This window comes from Cyanistes caeruleus, chromosome 9 (assembly GCF_971803275.1).
Source record: "Cyanistes caeruleus chromosome 9, bCyaCae1.hap1.1, whole genome shotgun sequence".
Taxonomy (NCBI): domain Eukaryota; kingdom Metazoa; phylum Chordata; class Aves; order Passeriformes; family Paridae; genus Cyanistes; species Cyanistes caeruleus.
This window is the reverse complement of record NC_141709.1, coordinates 11,044,947-11,050,746: the sequence shown is the minus strand read 5'-3', so window position 1 is coordinate 11,050,746 and position 5,800 is coordinate 11,044,947. Positions and strand designations below refer to the sequence as shown.

Here is a 5,800-nt window from a genome sequence, read left to right as displayed (position 1 = left end):
CTTTAGAGGCTCGACAACGCCTCTACCTTGTCAAGTCTCTATTCTATATATTTACTGGCAATAAGTATTTTGGTTAGACAGATAAGTGTCTAACCATAATAAATCTAACACTAGATAAATATCTAATAGTAAATGCATACTTAATGATAAACATAAACTTAATAAACATCTAACAACAATATCTTACACAATTAAGTATTATATAAAAAGAATAGTAATTAGACTCAGAAGAGGAACCATTTAAAATATATTATCATTTGCATCAGTCTTCATTGTTACAATTGTTTCAGGAGCAGAAGCTTTCTTAATTCTGGAGTAGTGAATCCAGGGTCCTTTGTCAGCAGCTTTGACTGCAGTGAAGGTTGTCAGCAGGACTTTAAATGGTCCTTTCCACTTGGCTTGCAGAATATCACTGTCCCACCACTTAAAATTTAGACCCAGTCTTCAGGCTGGAATGGATGTGCAGGTGTGTCTTTCCTATGGGTCTGGATGGCATGATGTATGTCTGGAGCTTCTGCAAAGTGGAACTTAAAGCCATTAAATAATTCTGTAAATCAAGTTTCCCTTTCATATGAACTTCACCTGGAATATGTGGAATCTGATATTGTCTACCATATGGTATTTCATAGGGACTGATATTATCCCTTTGCCTTGGTTGAATGCAAATTCTTAGTAAAACTATAGGCAAGGCTTGAACCCATGTCATGGATGTTTTTTGACAAATTTTACTAATGTGTGTTTTAAGAGTCCCATTCAACTTTACCACTCACTTGGGGTCTATACAATATATGGAGACCCCAAGTAATTCCCAAGATTTGGCTGATTTTTTTTAACTACTGTTGCAACAAAGTGTGGTCCCCTATCTTATGACATCCCCAAGGGAACTCTGAACCCTGGAATTATATGATTGAGCAAAACTTTTACCACTTTCTTGGCAGTATTTGTGCAACAGAGGTAAGCTTCCAGCCATCCACTGAATGTGTCAACTAACACTACTATGTACTGGTATCCCTCTTTGCATGGTAACTCTGCAAAATCTATTTGGCAATAATCTCCAGAAAGATCCCCTACTTTTGTTACTCCTAAAATAGCTCTTTTCCTCGTCTCAGGGTTGTTCTTACAACAGATTTCACATTTGCTCATTACTGATTGTGCAATGTCAGTCATTCCTTTTCCTATAACTACCTTTATTAGGTGTTTTAGAAGATTTTCAGCCCCAAAATGTGTGTTTTCATGTTCCCTTTAGGCTATCTTCCAAAGGATTAGGGATGGGACTACAATCTGATTTGCTGGTGTAACAGCCCATCCACTTTCTGTGATCTCAGCCTTAAGAAACTTAATAAGCTTGTAGTCTGCTTGGTCATATTTTAGAGTGAACATCATCCTGTTCTAATAACAGTGCTTTATATTTAAGCATCTGGTTACCAGATAACCAATGCTCCCCGTTTTGTTCAAGTACAGCTGCTACTGCACAGGGTACATACACTACAATGTGTTGCCCAAGGGTGTGTTTTTGGGCTTCCTGGATCAAGGTGATAGTGGCTGCCACAGTCTTCAGGCACCCTAACCAGCCTTGGGTGACATTGTCTAGCTGTTTAGAAAAGTAGGCTACAGCCCTCCATTGGTTCCTGAGGTGCTGTGCTAATACCCTCAAAGCCATATTCAGTCTCTCATATGTAAAGAGTTCAAAAGGTTTGGTTAGGTCTGGCAGTCACAGTGCTGGAGCTGACATTAGAGTGTTTCAGCTGTTTGAAGGCTACCTCAGTATGTTCAGTCCATGGGAGAATTCCTCTCTTGGCTGCTTTTAATGCCCCATATAGGGGTTTTACTAGAAGTCCATAATTTGCTATCCACAAACTACACCAACCTACCACTCCCAGGAAAGCTTGCATCTCTCTTACAGTATGGGGCTCTGGAAGTCGACAGATGGCTTCTTTCCATTCCTTGCTGAGGTGTCGATGTCCACAGAAGATCTCAAGCCCCAAATAGACTACTGCTTCTTTAGCAATCTGTACTTTGTCTTTAGAAACTCTGTACCCACTCAGCCCCAAAAAGTTTAATGAGTCATATGCAGTCATCTCTGGTCTTGGCTGCAATCAGGATGTCATCTATGTATTGAAGAACAACTCCTTCTTTCTCCTGTCTTTTCAGTCTTCTAATTCCTTTGCTAGCTGATTTCCAAATATGGTGGGACTGTTCTTGAAACCTTGGGGTAAAACACTCCAGGTAAGTTGACATTTCCTCCCTGTCTCAGAATTTTCCCACTCAAAAGCAAAAAGCTCTTGGCTGTTTTTGTGTATAGGAATGCAGTAAAAGGCATCTTTCAAATCTACAACAGTAAACCACCCTAATTCATCTGTCAGTGTGGTTAAAAGGGTGTAGAGATCATCTACTACTGGATGTATATCCTCTGTAATTTTGTTAATTGCTCTTAAATTTTGTACTAATCAGTAAATCTTACCATCTCTGCCTTTTTAACAGCTTAAATAGCTGTATTGAATTTGGACTCACATTGCACTAACAGACCATGTTGTAGGAATTTTTCAATTACAGATACAATCCCTTAGGAGTCTCCAATTTTAAAGGGTATTGTTTTTTCCTTACTGGTATAACTCCCAGTTTAAATGCAATACTCACTGGTTCCGCCCATTTGGATCTTCCTGGGATATCACTGGCCCACACTATTCAATGTGAATTTCACCAGCTTTTTCCTGTATAAAAAGTGCAGCAACTTGGACAAATTTAGGTTCAGGAATTATAACTCTTACACCTCTCCCCTTTTTAAATATAATTTCTGCTTCCAATTTTTCTAACAAATCCCTCCCCAGCAATGGTTGAGGGGAGCTAGGCATACAGAGGAATTGATGGGTTACGCAGTGTTTCCCTAGTGTGAATTTTAAAGGTTGGAAGAAAGGCTGTGTTTCGTTTACCCCAGTTGCCCCAACAACATGTACACTATCATGACTCAGTTTCCTTTCTAAGATATTCAACACAGAATATGCTGCTCCAGTATCTACTAAAAACTCGGTGTCATCTTTCCCCAGCTTAGCTATAACCAAAGGCTCTGCCTGGGGGGTGGTAATAGCCTTTGGTCCCTATCATTCAGAGCCTGAGCCACTTGAAGTCTGTACTACTGGGAGCTGGGGGATGGAGGATTTTTCTTTCAATGCTGGACAGTCCTTTTTCCAATGTCCCCACTTTTTTACAGTATCCACACCAGTCCTTCTTTGTAGGGGAAGCTTTGTTGGATGACTTTTCCTGAGTTGCCTTTTTACTAGGTTGGGATTTAACACTTTCAGTTGGACCCCATCTCGAAACACCTTCTGTTTCGGCTGGGTCCTGGGGGCCTGTCCAACCCCCAGCTTCTACCAGCAAGAGCCCAGATAGATGTCCTGGGGCAGAGCTGCCATCTGAGGTTTCCAAACAGTCTCCAGCCAACCCTTAGGAGGACCAGCAAAGGCTTCAAGGTGACCAGCTCTTTTAGAAGCAATTTCTGCTCTGTGATCAGCTCTGTTCAGCCTAGCCAGATCCCTTCAGGGGTTACCCCAGCTGACACAGACAAGAGACAGGAAGATCATGTGGCATTCCACATGAAGTCGTTAATGCAGGCTTCAGCAAAGGGGGCCAGTGATGATCCAACCACTGAGCTGGGCAAAAGCTGGTGTTTTTATAGGGAAGGGGAGAATCAGGAAGGGGACCAGTAGTCTGAGACCAGGATAAGATGACCAATAGTTAACAGGGAGATAACATGGGGTCCTGAAGCAGGAAGGGGTCCACAGCTGAGTGGACCATGACTAGCTACACCATGACCAGGTGGTTTTGTCTTATTTTAGGGGGCTGATCTCCAGGGAGGATGCCTGTCAGAGGACTGGGCACACAGTCCACAACCTTCCAGGCAATCTCTAGCAGTTTATCCATATCTCAAACTCCTCTATCTTTTGCAGCTTTCTTCTTATATCATTTGAAGCCTTACCCATAAACAACAAAATCAAATGAGCTTCACCATCAGCTTATTCAGGATCTAGATCAGTATATTTAATAGCAGTTTCACTTAGCCTGTTTAAAAAATCAGTAAGTGATTCATCATAATTTTGTCTCACTTCATAAAACTTTGACCAGTTTATAGCTTTAGGTAAATCATGTTTTAACCCATACACCGCAAGACTTTGATATCATTTTAACCTCACCATATGTTCTGTTATATTTGGATCCCACCCAGGATTCTCAAGGGGGAATATCTGAGTGACAGTGCCTTGAAGCAGTCCACTGGCTATACCCCCCTCCATTGGCATTCTGATGGCTTTATTGACCATTTGTCTCTCAGTGGGATCAAGTAATGTATCTAACATAGAGCTCAAATCTGCCCACTCTGGGTTTTGCAAGAAAATAGCCCATTCTACTAATTTTGCCACTTTATCTGGGTTCTTTTTATATTTCCCCACCGTAGTTTTCCACTGCTCTAACTCTATACAGGAGTATAGAATCTTTGCATATATTGGCCCCTGATTACCAACCGCTTGTCATAATGGGGCTTGCAAAATTGGTTGTCTTCCTTTCTCCATTTTTTATCTATTATGCTAAGTAATTGGGCTACGCTCTCTGAGGGCTTTTCTTGCTATCTTTCCCCCCCTCCTCCTGTTTAGGGCAGCAATAATCTCATCCATTTCATCATCCTTTTCTTCTTCCTCAGAGTCATTTAAGCAAGAGCTGTGTGTTGTAGCCAACAGTGTATCTCAGCTAGTCCCAATCCTTGCATCCTGCAAGACCTATTGCAGTGCCGCTCCCGGGCTGTGTCCACTATCTCTGATGATGTAATCTTCTGAGGAAGCTCCCTGGCCTTCTGGGTTGCTATGGTAACACACAGGCCTGAGAACAGAGGAGGCACCACTCCCCCTATGGGTGGTTCCCTCTCCACCCACTTTGTCAAAGGTCCTGCCCCCTGGCCCCTCCTCTTAGGGCAGTGCTGAGGGCTGGTGTGGAGGCGGCAAGGGACAAGGCCCACCTTTCTCCTCCTTCACTGACCAGGGCCCCGCGTCTCAACCCGTCCCCCTTTTGCGGCAATGCTGCGGGTGGCAAGGGCGGCGCTGGTGGAGGAGAGCCCACGCCCTGGCCTGAGCCCGCGCCCACTGTGAGCATGGCCGTGAGCAGCCCTGCCTTCACGGCAGGTGCAATTAGGTTTACCCCTGCCTCCTCTGGATTTCTGTATTTGCTACTGAAAGTCAGCTCTTTCTTTTTACTTTTAAAAACCAATATAAGTTCTCTCTGCTTATCTAGGCTCTGCTTGCATGCTAATACCATAAAAAGTCGAACATACTCTTAACTCTTCAAAATATCTGTCCTTGCATATGCATTTAAGGATATTAAGTTTGATATTAATTTTCAGTCTAAACTCCCAAATTTAGGCCATATTTCTCCATTATCTAGTTCATACTGTTATAAATACATACTATAATGTTGGCTTTTCACAAGTACTAAGATGAATGTTATATGTATAATGTTAGAATGGCTTTGCTGTGTGAATGTAGTTTCTTTCTCTCCGGCTATTAGCAAAAATTAAGGCATAAGTGGTAATAGTCAATATAGTATGTTTGAACTGCCTGCTGGTTAGGATAACCTCCAGTGAACAGATGATGGAGACCTGGCTGCTATTAACACTCACCACCTGTGGAAAGCAGGAGCCAAAGCCCAGATTAAAAGATGATAAGGAGGGAATTAAAACCGCAACCCAAGAAATGTGCATGCTCTAAAAAGGCGGATCCAAGGAGTGGCCTGGAAGATGTAAACTAGTCAATGGAAAAGT

At 42.4% G+C, this 5,800-nt stretch overlaps 1 long non-coding RNA gene across 1 annotated transcript; it reads right to left on the bottom strand.

Annotated features, from left to right (window-relative positions):
* Window positions 1-232: 232 nt before the first annotated feature.
* Window positions 233-4,917, bottom strand: LOC111932696 (uncharacterized). Its single transcript, XR_015274151.1, has 3 exons — window positions 2,638-4,917; window positions 1,872-2,206; window positions 233-514 (listed from the first exon to the last, which is right to left on the bottom strand). It is a non-coding gene; the product is annotated as an uncharacterized LOC111932696 (long non-coding RNA).
* Window positions 4,918-5,800: the final 883 nt, after the last annotated feature.